This window comes from Lemur catta, chromosome 1 (genome assembly GCF_020740605.2).
Source record: "Lemur catta isolate mLemCat1 chromosome 1, mLemCat1.pri, whole genome shotgun sequence".
NCBI classification, from domain to species: domain Eukaryota; kingdom Metazoa; phylum Chordata; class Mammalia; order Primates; family Lemuridae; genus Lemur; species Lemur catta.
In genome coordinates this window covers 117,156,925-117,172,633 of record NC_059128.1, presented here as the reverse complement: position 1 = coordinate 117,172,633, position 15,709 = coordinate 117,156,925, and the positions used below count along the sequence as shown (strand labels likewise).

The following is a 15,709-nucleotide window of genomic DNA, read 5'->3' as shown; positions in this document are numbered from 1 at the left end:
AATATACGTAACCTAAACTTTTGTACCCCCACAATATGCTGAAATAAGAATTTTAAAAAATGTAAAAATAAATAAATAAATAAATAAGTAAAAAAAAACACACACACACACACAAAAAAAACAACTGGCAAACGGTTTAAAAGTTTTTGTACCACTTCACACACCTGCCAGCAGCGGGTGAGAGTTCCGGTTCCCCATGTCTTGGCCACACTTGATATTGTCAGTTTCCAATGTTGGCCATGTTGGAGGGTGTAGCCCAGGCCTCCCTTGGCCACCCGATTAAAATTGCAGCCCCCACGCCCAGCACTTCCAATTCCCCTCAACACCTGTATTTTCCTTTTTCACCTATTTTTCCCTTATTTTATTTAACAAATTCACCGCTACCTCTCTCCCTGGAATGTCCACTTTGTGAGGGCAGGGGACCTTGTCTATTTTCCTTACTGCTCCCTCCCCAGTCTTAGAACACTGCCAGGCACACAGGAGGCCTCACTGGACTTAAAGATACACCTACCGTGCTCTCCTGTGTCCCAGGGTGTGGGGCTTGGTTCTCAGCTCCAGGTTCTGCAGTCAGACTTTGTGGGTTGGCCTCCTGGTTGTCTCCCTCCCATCTGAGCTGAGCTGTACGTGTGTTATTTCTGCCCCTTCCCTCCCTCCTGCAAATCTCTATGGTGTTGAGATGGTCCTAGCATCTCAGGAATTTTTCAGGGACAAGAAATCACCCTCCTGACCAAATATTAATATAATATAGAACCAGAAAGCGCTCACCCATGTCTGCTGAGACTGGACTGAGAACTGGGCTGGAGTCCCACCCGCTGGGGCCTCCTTGTTCCTTGTCCAGCTGCCCATAGACAGCCTTGATGGCCAGGGGGTCTGGGAACCCATGTTGGGGCAGTGACATCAGCTCTGGGGACACCGTCCTGCATGAATCACACTTTTGAGGGGCTTCTCACAGCTGTTCTGCCATACCCCGTCCATAGGTGTATCAGCCACTGCGTAGGGCCTGGCATGCCCGACTCTGGCCTCCTGCACTTGATCTACACGTTAATGGGGGGGACCCAGCCCATGTTCATGAAGGGTCAGCATGCCCAGTACCATACGTACCCGGGGAGCTCACAGACTAGATGTGTGCTGGATGGTTTTCCATTCTTCCTATTATGGACTGAATTATGCCCCTCCCCAAGTCATGTGTTAAAGCCCTCACCCCCAGTGTGACTATATTTGGACATAGGGCCTTTAAGGAGGTAATTAAAGTTAGATTAGGTCATCAGGGTGGTGCCCAATGCAATAGGACAGGTGTCCTTATAAGAAGAAGAAGAGGCACCTGAGATCTCTCTCTTTTCTCCCACACACGGAGGAAAGGCCACGTGAAGACGCAGCAAGAAGGCGGCTGTCTGCAAGCCAGGAAGAGAGCCCTCCCCAGGAGTCAACCCTGACGGCACCTCGAGTTTGCACTTCCAGCCTCTAGAACTGTGAGAAATAAATTTCTGTTGTTTAAGCCACCCAGTCTACAATATTTTCCTATGGCAGCCTGGGATGTTTCATTCTATGTGTTAACTTGACTGGGCTAAGAGATGCTCAGAGAGCTGGTAAAAGATTGTTTCTGGGTGTGTCTGTTGATGGTGTTTCTGGAAGAGATTAGCGTTGGCATTAGCAGAGCGAGTGAAGGAGCCCCACCCTCCCCGGTGGGGGCAGTCAGCATCCAACTCATTGAGGGCCCAGATGGAACCAAAAGGCAGAGGAAGGTTGAATTTCTTCTCACTTGAGCTGGGACATCCAACGTCTGCCCTCAGACATTGGGGATGTTGTTTCTCAAGCCTTTGGACTTGGACTTGGGTCTTACATTTGCTTCCCTGGTTCTCAGGCCCTTGGGTTTGGACTGGAGTCACACCACCAGCTTTCCCAGGACTCCAGCTTGCAGACAGCAGACTGTGGGACTTCTCAGCCTCCGTCATTACGTGAGCCAATCCCTCGTAATAAATCTCCTTCTCTCTATCTATATATATCCCGTTGGTTCTGTTTCTCTGGCGAACCTTCACAAATACACAGCCCAAGCCGACTACAATATGCCCCTTGCATCACTTTTGTGGGTCCCCTGAGAAGCAGATGCCAAGGCGGAGTTGGAAGTGCAAGAGATTCACTGAGGGAAATACTCGTGAATGACACAGGCGAGAGAGGGCAGGGGCTGATGGGGACAGCCTTCAGACAAGGATGGAAGTCAGACGTCTGTGCAGGCAGAGGGGACATGGTCCACCCCTCATCTTATTTCACCCTGTTCCATGCCTAGGAGGCTGACACGAAAGAACCTATCAATGGCCTGGGCCCAGTGGCTCATGCCTGTAATCCCAGCACTTTGGGAGGCCAAGGTGGGAGGATGGCTTGAGGCCAGGAGTTTGAGGCTGCAGTGAGCTATGATGATGCCACTGCACTCCAGCCTAGACCTTGTCTCTAAAACAAGAATCCTCACTGGTTTCAGTTGGGTTCAGCCAATGGGGACCCTGCTGGAAGGTCAAAGGTGGATTGTTTGGGATTGTTACAACTTGGGATCCTGCTAAGCATCCCCCCAAAGCACAAGACAGGACCCCACAATTAAGAATGGCCCAGCCCCGAATGTCAGTGGTGCCCAGGTTAAGAAACAGGAAACACAGGAGCCAAATATCCCCTCTGGGAAGCCTCACAAGACCATGTCAGAGGTAGCCACTAATATATACCCATTTTATAGAAGGGAAAACCGAGGCTCAGGGAGAGGAAGTGACTTGGCCGTGCTCAGACAACAGGGCTGTGTGCTCACACTGCTCTTTAGCACACAAGGCCTAGTGTTTGACAGATATATAGGGTTGAGATTATAGTTGACAATAATCTATTATACATTTCAAAATAGCTAAGAGATAATAATTGAAATGTTCCTAGCATAAAGACAAGATAAATATTTAATGTGATGGATATCTGATTACCTTGATTTGATCTCTATACATATGAGTGTATCAAAATATTGCATGTACCCCAAAAATATGAACATCTATTATGTATTGTAGGGACCAAGTCTCTTATCTCCCTAAAGGTTCGCTAAAAAATCCCTGACATGGGCCAGGTGTGGTGGCTCAGGCCTGTAATCCTAGCACTCTGGGAGTCCAAGGCAGGTGGATCGCTCGAGGTCAGGAGTTCGAGACCAGCAAGAGTGAGACCCCGTCTCTACTAAAAAAAAATAGAAAGAAATTATCTGGACAACTAAAAAAATATATAGAAAAAAAATTAGCCGGGCATGGTGGCGCATGCCTGTAGTCCCAGCTACTCGGGAGGCTGAGGCAGTAGGATCGCTTAAGCCCAGGAGTTTGAGGTTGCTGTGAGCTAGGCTGATGCCGCGGCACTCACTCTAGCCAGGGCAACAAAGTGACACTCTGTCTCAAAAAAAAAAAAAAAAAAATCACTGACATGAGATAGATTGATTCATTGGAGAAAGGCATACAAATTTATTTAATGTGTATACAGGAAAGCCTTCAGAATGAAGATCCCAAGATACAGAGAAAATTGTCCTTAAAAAAAAAAAAATATATATATATATATATATATTTAGAGATAGGGTCTTGCTCTATTGCCCAGGCTGGAGTGCAGTGGCACAATCCTAGCTCACTGCAGCCTCGAACTCCTGAGCTCAAGCAACCCTTCTGCCTCAGCCTCCCAAGTAGCTGTGATTATAGGTGCGCTCCACGACACCTAGCTCATTTGGAAAACTTTTCTATTTTTGGTAGAGACAGGGTCTTGCTCTTGCTCAGATTGGTCTTGAACTACTGGCCTCAAGTGATCCTCCCACCTCAGCCTCCCAAAGTGCTGGAATTACAGGCGCAAGCCACCACACTAGCTGAAATTATCCTTTTTTTTTTTTTTTGAGACAGAGTCTCACTCTGTTGCCCAGGCTAGAGTGCCGTGGCGTCAGCCTAGCTCACAGCAACCTCAAACTCTTGGGCTCAAGCAATCCTCCTGCCTCAGCCTCCCAAGTAGCTGGGACTACAGGCATGCGCCACCACGCCTGGCTAATTTTTTCTATATATTGTTAGTTGTCCAGCTAATTTCTTTCTATTTTTTTAGTAGAGACAGGGTCTTGCTCTTACTTAGGCTGGTCTCGAACTCCTGAGCTCAAACAATCCACCCGCCTCGGCCTCCCAAAGTGCCGGGATTACAGGCCCGAGCCACCAAGCCCGGCCAAAATTATCCATTTTTATGCTTAGGTTCAACAAAGTGTGGACAGCCATGTAGAAATCTGCCTGGACCAAAAGGGTAAGAGCTAATGCTAGTAGCCCGGGTGGGAAAACCCAGCCAGGCCTATCTGTCTGGAGTCCTCTTTGCCTCTCTGAGCGCGGATTCCTTCCTTCCGGGGGTGGGGCTGGACCCTCTCTGGAATGAGGATCTGATGACCTATAGTCAACCAAGGTGTCAGATGATTTATTTACAGTTGGGTTTTACGCAGAATAATTTTAGGTTTCACGGCTGGCTTTCAGGAAAAGAGGTTCTGGCTTTTACACACAGCCTTGGGGAGTAGAGATTCTAGTTTCCATGGCTAGCCTCCGGGGAGAACGGGCATGAGGGAGAGGCAGGGGGATGGGGGAAGGTCAGAGAAAAACTTTTGCTTCGAGGCCCTTACCTTGGGGTACTGTTTTCTGAGCCCCAACAATATCAATTTTAAAAATCTGGAAAAAAGAGAAAAAAAGGCGGTGAAAGGTATGAACCATGTGCTGGGAGGAGAACCCAGTTGGGCAGGAGTGAAGCCCAGTGGTCAGGCACGTGGACTTGAACTCAACAGCCTGTCTCTTCCACGCTGACGTTGTGCCTTTGGGCAAGTGTTTCTCCTCCCTGAGCCTTGGCGTCCTCAGTCATACAATGGGGATATGGAAGTAATTACATATTCTCAGGGGGCCACTGCAGGGAGCTCATAGGCTGCTGGCTGCTCAGGGCACGGGTCCCTACACAGCCACCTGGGCAAAGTCTTGTTTCCCAGCAGCCATGGGGTCCACTCAGAGCAGACGGCTCAGTTATTATCTGAGAGAAGAGCGTGCCCGGGAGAGGGCACAGTCTGCTCCACCCTCCTTCTTCCCTCCCCTGCATCGTGATCCAAAACTGGAAAAAGGGGCCGGGCGTGGTGGCTCACGCCTGTAATCCTAGCATTCTGGGAGGCGGAGGTGGGAGGATCGCTTAGAGGCCAGGAGTTTGAGACCAGCCTGAGCAAGAGTGAGACCCCATCTCTACTAAAAATAAAGAAAAATTAGCCGGGCATGGTGGTGCATATCTGTAGTCCCAGCTAATCAGGAGGCTGAGGCGGGAGGATCGCTTGAGCCCAGGAGTTCGAGGCTGCAGTGAGCTATGATGATACCGCTGCACTCTAGCCCAGGCGGGTGACAGAGTGCAATCCTGTCTCAAAAAAAGAAAAAAGGGCCAACTCCAGGCCAGGAGATCACACCCAGGGTTACACTGGAGCTGGCCAAAAGTGTCTTGTAAGGGCCAATTTTGCACATCCCTTCCTAATTTGGGTTCAATGATGTCACATTCACAGCTTGAAATTGACCACGTTGGGAGAACTTACACCCCAGGAATTGGCAAACGCTACAAATTGGGTCCCCTCCCTGCAGCTGGTTTACCAGCACATTACTGCTCACACCCATCTTGACACCCCATCACACGACCCCTTACCCCCTCAAGACCCCCTCACCCACTCAATGACATCACATTGACGGCTCGAAATTGGCCAGGATGGGAGAATTTACACCATGGGACTTGGCAAACACTATAAATTGGGTCCCCTCCCTGCAGCTGGTCTACCAGGACACCATTCATTACACCCACCTGGAAGCTCCCTCCCAGCTGACATCTTCCTGCCCACCTTTCAAGCAGACAGACAAAACTCTCTGCCCTCAGGCAGGCAAGGGGCCAGCATGGTAGGGGGAGGCAGATGACAAACATCATGTCAGAGGGTGACAAGGAAATGTCACAAAGAAAACTACAGCAGGGTGGAGGAGGGGAGGCAAGAGGCAGGGGCTGCCATGTCAGACCGAGGGGCAAGGACAACCCCTCTCTGTCCATCTTGCAGCTCCTAGTATCTTCCTGCCCCTGCCCCTCCCCCCATCCCCACCACTTGAGTACCCCAACTTTCTTCAGGTGCCCTGAATCTTTTTTTTTAAATCCTTTCCTTTCTCTCCTAGCCCCCTGAGTCCTTCCCCAGGCCCCTGCCCAGCTGCCCTGGGTCTGCCCTGCTGCCTGGAATTTTTGTCACACAGAAATTTCTCAGCCCCGAGCTCATTTCTGCCCACTTAACTCATCTTTCACTTGAAATTGGCTTTGCTGCCTGCTCCTGGGAGCCTCTTTGCTCCTGTTGGAAAGATCCACATGGGCAGTGACTGGAAGGTCACTCTGCCCTTTCGGAAGCTCCATGGTCACCGCCTACTCTCACCTCCACCTCAACCCCAGGGCCACGGAGGGGGGTCCTTAGGCAGGTGGAGGCCTAGGGGGGCAGCACCGCCTAGCCCAGGCTTGTCTGCCCCGGCGGGGAGGTGGGTTGTAGTGGACTCCAAGTGTCTGGGGAGGGCACCAAGTGTGCACCCTGTGGTCCAGCCTGTCTTGCCCTGCCTCAGTTTCCCCATCTGCTCACCCCAGCCTCTCCTGGGGGGAGTCTCCAGGGAAAAATTTACAGACACTCAAGTATGAGACAAGGTTCCTCCTCACACCAACCCGAGTGGGTCCAGTAGTCCCCAACCTTTTTGGCACCAGGGACTGTTTTCACAGAAGACAATTTTTCCATGGACTAGGGCGGGGTGGGTGGTGGATAGTTTTGGGATGATTCAAGCACATTCCATGTATTGTGTACATTATTTCTATTATTATTACATGGTAATATAAAATGAAATAATTATACGACTCACCATAGGTTGGGGACCCCTGGTCTAGGGGATCGGGAAATTCTAGATCTTTCTCGGACCAACATGCCCCAAGTCAACCTGGATTTAAAATTGCTGAGGATTCCTTAAGATGGGACTGAGACCACTGTCATCATCCCAGCGGCTGGGAGCACTCCCCCACCCCCTCAAATCTTATAGACACCCAGCCACCTTGGCAGGGCGAGCCCCCTCCCCTGCTGAGCCTTCACTGCCCCTCCCCGTCCCCACTCAGATCCCACAGCCCAAGCCGGCAGCCAGGGCTTCTTCTGTTTATAGATCGGTGTCAGGGGGTGGGGGGAGGTTGGCAAGTTTTAAAAGCTCATTAAGGCCTGAATTCTTTTTATAGATGGAGTTTCCTGCGTCTTTTCCTCCAACTCCCCTCCCCTCCACCCCTCCCTGCTTTCTGAACGCCATATTTATTTGAGTTAGAAAAATAATGAGGTCCCTGAGGTCGTACACATCAGCTCTCTAATCAAAGTATGGCTGCGGAATTAAAAATATATAGGGAGCCATGTGTTTGTGCACGTGCTGCCGGCGGAGGACACGGGCACCCAGGCCCCGCCGGACCGGCTCTGGGGGCGGGAGATAATTAGCTCTTTTTCAGACGGGTCTCTGGGGTGCGGAATGGGATTGAATTGCCCACGGTCCTCGTCAGCGGGGGGTTCAGGCAGCAGTGCCACTCACTCGAGGGTGGAACAGAGGGGCGGATCCTACCAGATTGGATGCGGCTGGATGTGGGACCCCAGTGGTGGGGAGGCCAGGTTGGAGGCAGAGGGCAATGAATGAGATTGTCAGAGAGGGAGCTCCCTGGGGTGCCCCCAGCCTGAGAGGCCAACAGACCCCACTACACGTTTTTTTTTAAGAGATAGGGTCTCACTCTGTCACCCAGGCTGGAGTGCAGTGGCACGATCATAGCTCACTGTAGCCTCAAGCTCCGGGGCTCAAGTGATCCTCCTGCCTCAGCCTCCCCGATAGCTGAGACTACAGGTGCGTGTCGCCACACCCAGCTAATTGTTTTCTGTTCTTTTTTGCAGAGACAGGGTCTCACTATGTTGCCCAGGCTGGTCTCCAAAACTCCTGGCCTCAAGCTATCCTCCTGCCTCAGCCTCCTAAAGCTCTGGGATTACTGAGCCACTGCGCCCGGCCCAGACCCCACTATTTCAAAACCAAATGTAGTGGCTTGAATAATAGAGGCCTACCAAAATTCATATCCCCTGGAAATCTCAAAATGTGGTCTTACTTGGAAACAGGGTCACAGTTAAGGCTGTCACAGATGTCATCAGTTAAGGCTCTCAAGATGGAATCCCTAGAGGAATGTGCTCTGAATCCAACAACTTTGTGAAAGAACGGAGAGGAAGATTTGGACACAGAGACACGGGGGAGACAGAAGCAGAGATTGGAATGATGTGGCCACAAGTCAACAAACGCCTGGAGCCACAGGACCCCAGAAGCGGCAGGTGAGGATCCCCCCTAGAGCCTTTGGAGGGAGCACGTCCGTAGTCCACCTTGGTTTTGGACTTCTGGCCTCCAGACCTGGGAGAGAAGAAATTCCTGTTGTTTTAAGCCGCCCACCTGTGGTCGCTTGTTAAGGCAGCCCCAGGACGCCCATACGCCATGTCGGCTCCTGCCTCTAAAGCCCTCCCAGGGACCAGCTCACTTGGAATTAAATCCTGGCCCCTCACTGGCGTCCCCAGGCCTCCCCCCCCCCAGTGGCACCCTCTCCTTGGCACCCCCTTGCCCACGTTTCTCCCTGTCACTCCCCTGTCGCAGACACCCTGGCTTCTCTGCTGCCTGCGGAACTCCTGCTTCTCAGCCATTGCTGTTCCCCCCGCCTGCAGCCCTTTCCCCGCATCTCCTCTCTTAAGTTTGGGCCTCAGGGTCAGGCCTTCCCTCCACCACACTCCCTAACGGCTTTTTTTCCTTTATATCCCTTATTGAGGCTTTACACACACACACACACACACACACACACACACACACACACACACACACGCACGCATGCATGCATGCACACACATGTGCACACACGCACACATGCACGCACATGCACACATGCACATGCACACATGCATGCACACACACATACATGCACACATGCACACAGAGGCACACACATGCACACACATGCACACATGCACATACACGCACATGCTCACACATACGTGCACACAGACACATGCACACACGCATACACATGCACACGTGCACACATGCACGCACACATCCACACACGTGCACACATGCACACATGTGCACACACGCACACATGCACACATGCACACGCATGCACACACGCGCACACATGCACACACATGCACACACGCACACACGTGCACACACGCACGCACACATGTGCACACATGCACACACATACATGCTCCTTTAGTGTCCATCTCTCCACCGGAGGATGCCAGCCCCACGTGGACGGGGATTTTTTTTTTTTTTTGAGACAAGGTCTTGTTCTGTCACCCAGGCTAGTGACAGTGCAGTGATGTCATCACAGCTCACTGCAGCCTCGAACTCCTGGGATCAAGTGATCCTCCTGCCTCAGCCTCCCGAGTAACTGGGACTACAGGTGTGCACCACCACACCCAGCTAATTTTTATTTTCTTTTTCTTTCTTTCTTTCTTCCTTTTTATCTCTTTTTCTTTCTTTCTTTCTTTCTTTCTTTCTTTCTTTCTTTCTTTGTTTTTTTGTAGAGACAATGTCTTGCTCTTGCTTAGGCTGGTCTCAAACTCCTGGCCTCAAGTGATCCCCTCACCTCGGCCTCCCAAAGTGCTAGGATGACAGGCGTGAGCCACCACGCCCAGCCGGGGACTTTTATCTTGGTTGCTGCAGTGCCCGCAGTGCCCAGGACAGAGGGGGCACACGGAAGGTGCTGGATGGAATATGCAAAATGAATCAATGAATGAACAATACACAAAGGATCTCAGTCACCCTCGTCACTCCAGGCCTGGAGTTGGTCTGTCGTCCAGGAGGGTCTCCCCACTCTGCCTTGCCCCAGAGCCCCACGGGGTGCTGGCATTGAGGGGTGTTCTGGTTTCGGAAGGATGGTCCCCTCTCTAAATGGGCCCAGTCCTGAAGCAGAGAGATAGGGCGTCTTCAGCTCCCCTCCCGCCCCAGGTCCCCCCTCCTCCCCAGGCCAGAGCAGCAGCAGCCAGTGACATTTACAGAGTCTTAGGGCGGCTTGCAGAGGGGAGGGTGGGCAGGGTGAGGGGTGAAGCCGCTGGTGTTTGCAGAGTGTGTGTGTGCGGACCCATGCATGTGAGAATGTGTGAGTGCATGTGACACTGTCAGGCTGTGTGAGTGTGACAGCATGTGCCTGCAGGTGTGAGGGTGTCTTCGAGTGTGAATGTGTGAATGTGCGCGTGTGTGCATGCACGTGGCGGTGTGTGAGGCTGTGAGCGTGTGTGTGAGGGTGGGTGTGAGTGTGCACGACTGTGGGACCATGTGTGAGGGCGGCTGTATGACTGCGTGAGTGTGTGTGCAAGTGTTTGAGAAAATGCATGAGTGAGCATGTGTGTGTCCCGGGGACAGGTTGACCCGTTTGCTCAGAAGGCAGGCGTGCCCTGGGCCTCACCGCCGCTCCACCCCGTGAGTCCTCTGCACGCCCGAAGGAGGTCACTGCCATCCTGTCATTGCAGGGGCCAGGGATGGGCAGAGGGTGTGGGGCTGCCAGGCTGAGCCTGTTTCCACCGTTGTTATCCTTCCACCCCTCCATCCACTGACACCCAGTACCGTGGGATGAGGGGACAGGATCATGCAGCCAGGAAGGGACTGGAAAACCCTCTGACCCTCAGCACCAGCGGTTTCCAAGCCTTGCTGCACAAGAAAATCCCCTGGAGGAGTTTGAAAATGTTTCCGATGTCCTGGCATCCTCCTCCCCCCACCCCGGCTGCTCCCCCATCCCGAGGGTGGGAGGCAGAGCCTAGGGCAGGGTTTCTCAGCCTCCAAGCTATTGACATTTGGAACCAGATCATTCTCTGGTGGGGCTGTGCTGTGTGCATGGTAGGGTGTTGAGCAGTGTCTCTGGTCTCTACTCACCAGATGCCGATAGCAACCCTCCCTTTGAGTCTGACAACCAAACAAGAATTCAGACATGGCCGAATTGCCCCTGGGGGGGCGGGCAGAATCACCCCAAATGACAACCTCTGGGAAAATGGGCCTCAGATGGGAACCATAATGCAATCCATTACTGTCTTCCCTGTCCCCAGAAAAGCTCTGGTCTGTGGGGGACTTTTTTTCTTTGTTTCTCCCTGCCCCCAACAGATGGGGTCTCGCTATGTTGCCCAGGCTGACCTTGAACTCCTGGGCTCAACTGATTCTCCCACCTCAACCTCCTGAGTGGTTGGGACTACAGGCTCGTGCCAGCCTTCCAAGTTCCTTGCCGGGGGTGGGGGGGGGGCTTTCTTTTTGTCATATTCTCTTCCAAAGCCCCTGGGGTGCAGAAGGTGTGTGGGGGACCAGGCCAGAAGTGGAACCAGGCTTGGCGGGGGCTGCAGACCCAGGACTGTGAGAAACCGGGGTGACGGGCTCCCAGCAGACGGCTGCGCCCCGGGTGGCGCGGAAGCAAAGATTTCCACCTGCCTTCGCAGCGGCGCTGCCCAGGGCTGCAGACTAAGAATCAATTTGCCAGGCAGAGGCGGCGGGAGGGCTGGGGCGCTGGGCCCCAGATGGATGGGGGTGACCTGCAGGGCGGGTGGACACGGAGCTGGGCCCCAGGCAGGGAGAGGGACGATCCCGGAGACCGCAGTGGTCTAAGAAACTGCCCGTTTTCTAGGTCATTGTGAAGATTTCAGAGTGTACAGCTCTTAAGACAATGCCTGGCACCCGGAAGGTGATATATTAATATGCAAGTGTTTGTTAAATATAAATGAATACTAGGGGAGGCCGAGGTGGAAGGATCGCTTGAGTCCAGGAGTTCAAGAGCAGCCTGGGCAGCCCAGGGAGACCCCATCTCTACCAAAAAAAAAATTAGCCAGGAGTGGGTGGCCTGTAGTCCCAGCTATTGAGGAGGTTGAGGCAGGAGGATCTCTTGAGCCCAGGAGGTTGAGGTTGCTGTGAGCTAGGCTCACTCCACAGCAGTCTAGCCCAGGCGACAGAGTGAGACTCTGTTTCAAAAAAAAAAAAATCTATAATTTTAAGTTGCCTCGGCACACATTTTAAATATCAATTGGATTTTCTTATCCCAGAAGCAGGGCTCAGCGGTGGTGACACCGACCGCCGCTCTATGGGACAGCTACATACAACCTACTTGAGTCCCCCCACTGACCCCCACGCTTCCCCATGGATGGCACAGATATGCTGCAGCGACCACCGCTGAGTCCCAGAGTGACTGCCCCCCCGCACCCCCCCCCCCAGTCACACCTGCTTCCTCTAAACCCACCAATCAGAACTCCTTGTGGGAAACTGGCTCGGTAATGCCCTAACCCTAACCCTAACCCTGAGGCTTCAGCCCACCAACCCCCCCATCTCGCTCTCTTGTTCCCGATCCCCTAGTTGTGGGTGGGTGCCCCAGATGGCTCCCCCTTCCCTCTGGCGCTGAGAGACATGCTGCCCGCCCCTCTCTGGGATCTGTAAGTAAGAAACTGCTTGTGCTATTTCCTGAGTTTTGCTGAGTGGCCTCCTCTGTGTCCCACCTGACCAACACACCAGAACCTAACTCTCCTCCTGCCCAGGGCTCTCCTAGACAGTGGCTGTCTTGGTAGGAACAAACTGGACACACATCAGATAAGAGCCATGGGGCGTCTGCCAGTCTGAGCAAGTTCCCTGGGAGAGGACACCCGGTCACAGGCAGACAGTCCTAAAAATTGACCCTCCACCCCCAACGTGTGCAAAGCTGACCTCCCTCTCTCCCACAGTCCCAACTCCTATTTATTTAGAGACAGGGTCTCACTGTGTCACCCAGGCTGGAGTGCAGTGGCGTCATCATGGCTCACCGTAGCCTCAAACTCTTGGGCTCAAGCGATCCTCCTGCCTCAGCCTCCCCAGTGGCTGGGACTACAGGTGCACGCCACCATGCCCAGCTAATTTTTCTATTTTTTGTAGAGATGGGGTCTTACTCTTGCTCAGGCTAGTCTAGAACTCCTGGCCTCAAGCGATCCTCCCACCTCAGCCTTCCTCAACTGATTTTTAATTGGCAAATAAAAATTGTATATGTTAATCATGTCCAATATGATGTTTTGAAATGTGTATGCATTGGGAAATGGCTAAATTAAGCTAATTAACATACATACACATTATGTCGGTACTTATTTTTTTGCAGTGAGAACACTTAAAAACTACTCTCAGTGATTTTGGCCATATTTAAAAACCACCATGCTCTATTTTATTTTTCTTCTCAGAGAGCCACGTAAAATTATATACATATCATTGGTTTCTTTATTTGTGGTTTTTCTCCTCTACTGCTAGAGTGTGCACGAGCAGAAACTGGGTTTTCCTCGTTGCCAGCATGGAGCAGATAGATGCCTAAGATCTAGGTTGCAGTCAGGGTTCCCCAGAAGCAGAAACTGAGGCAAGAATTCAAGGGCAAGTGGTTTATTTACGAGGTGACCCCAGGAAACACCGGTAGTCGGGCAGAGAAGGGAGGCAGACCAGGCAAGGCAGGTGGTGGTGTGTTACAAATCAAGTCACCACTGCAGGCAACTGGAACTGGAGGCTGCTGGGGACTTCCAGGAGGCAGCACAGGACACTGCCAGGAGGTGAGGGAGGTGGTCTGTTTGTCCGCGGATTCTGCTAGGCTAAGAGACGTTTCGGGGAAGGCAGAGTCATCCCCGTCCTTCCAGCCTACTTTGATCACGGCACAGCAGCCTTCAACAGCTTTGGAGGAAGCCCTTGGGCCAAGAGCTGCTACAGACAGCGACAGTCGGACATCAACGAGAGCCTGCTGAAATGGCGAGGCCGGAGGGATAGGAATTGGGCGTCCACAGCTTCTGCTACAAACTATTAGCTAAATAATTGAACACAATTTTTTCAATAGCTCCTTGCAGCCTGGAGGAAAATATCTGAACTTCTGAGCTGGCACATAAACCACTGTGACCCAGGTCTCTGCCCTGATGCTACATCGGGGTGACAATCTCAAACTTGTACAGAGGCCACTGGGTAGGAAAGACGAAAGGCAAAGCATATCAGAGATGTGAAAGACATAGTCCTCTTTGGTTTCTTTAATCCCTCCTCCCTTTTTTGAGACAGGGTCTTGCTCTGTTGCCCAGGTTGGAGTGCAGTGGTGTCATCCTAGCTCACTGCAGCCTCCAACTCCTGGGCTCAAGGGATCCTCCTGCCTCAGCCTCCCAAGTAGCTGGGACTATGGGCACACAACACCACACCTGGCTAAGTTTTATTTTTTTGTAGAGATGGGGTCTTGCTATGTTGCCCAGGCTGCTCTCAAATTCCTGGCCTCCAGCAATCCATCTGCCTTGGCCTCCCAAAGTGCTAGGATTATAGGAGCAAGTCACTACACCCAGCCCATTTCCCCCTTTTTAATAGAGATGAGTATGAGTATTGCTCTTTCATAACAAAAGCAGTAAACACTGTGAGCAATAGGATAAAATGGCAACTGACTCCTGGTCATGGTGTTGGGACACAATAGGGAGTGGTGGGGACTGTGGTGAATTAGAGAGCATGTTTTTATCATGTTTACTCCATTGGACCAATCATCTGTCCTTCCACTCAGGTCTTACCCTCTATCAGAAAGGAAAAAGAAAGCCCCTATTCAAGCTAACTTTAACAATAATAGTCACTATTTCATAGAACAATAAGTTTAGGGTTAGGGAAGCTCTAGAGTTGTTTAATTCGGTGGTCCCATGATACCATTAACCGGGTTCTTTCTGTCTTGCCAGCATCTCAGCTTTGTCCTAAGGCTGTGGCTCTCCTCATAGTCCCAAGATAGCATCCAAGACTCCAGCCATCATATGCAGAAACAACAGATTCCAGAGGAAGAAGAAACCATTTCCTAAACAAGCCTCTTTTCAAGAGGAAGGAACTGTTTCCTGGTACTTATGTTTAGTAATCTGTCATGTGCTATCTTCATTTGGGGTCCCCCAGAAGTAGACCCAAGGGTAAGGCTATGAGTGCAAGCAGTTTATCTGGGAGGTTGCTATGAACTGAATTGTGTCTTCCCAAAATGCATCTGTTGAAGCTCTAACCCCTAGTATGGCTGTCTTTAGAGATGGGGTCTTTAGGAAGTAATTAAGGTTAAATGAGGTCATAAGGGTGGGGCCCTTACCGAATACGATTAGTGTCCTTGTAAGAAGAAAAAACAGAGAGCTTGTGCTCCCTCTCTCTCTCTCTCTCCCCATCCCCTTGTCTCTCTCTCTCTCTCTCTCTCTAATCCTCCCCACCCTCCATGTGCACTTTGGAAAGCCCACGTGAGGATGCAGTGAGAAGGCAGCTGTCTGCATGTCAGGAAAAGAACCCTCACCAGGAACTGAATCAGCTGACCCTTTGATCTTGGACATCCCAGTCTCCAGAACTGTGGGAAAATAAATTTCTGTTGTTTTGTGGTATTTCGCTATGGCAGCCCTAACAAACTAGCAACCACTGGTAGGGGAGGAGGAATATGGGACAGGAAGGGGAGAACAGCCTGTGTGAGTTATAAATGCGCAGTTACTGCTAAGGCAACTGGAGTTCAATCTTGCTGGGGTTTGCGTGGGGACTGCATAGGACACACACCTCAGAGATGTCCCAGCTAGGTGGAGAGGGAGCTGCGGTATTTGTCCTCCAGTTATCATCCATGATACTCTGAGGGCTGTTCCTAGGGGCACTTCTGACCTGCACCACGTAAGGGACAG

General features: G+C 51.7%; 1 long non-coding RNA gene across 1 annotated transcript; it reads left to right on the top strand.

Annotated features, from left to right (window-relative positions):
• The first annotated feature begins 614 nt into the window (after positions 1-614).
• LOC123637771 lies at positions 615-15,064 on the top strand. The gene is made up of 4 exons (XR_006735060.1): positions 615-1,469; positions 1,862-1,955; positions 8,171-8,377; positions 14,759-15,064. It is a non-coding gene; the product is annotated as an uncharacterized LOC123637771 (long non-coding RNA).
• The last annotated feature ends 645 nt before the right edge of the window (positions 15,065-15,709 follow it).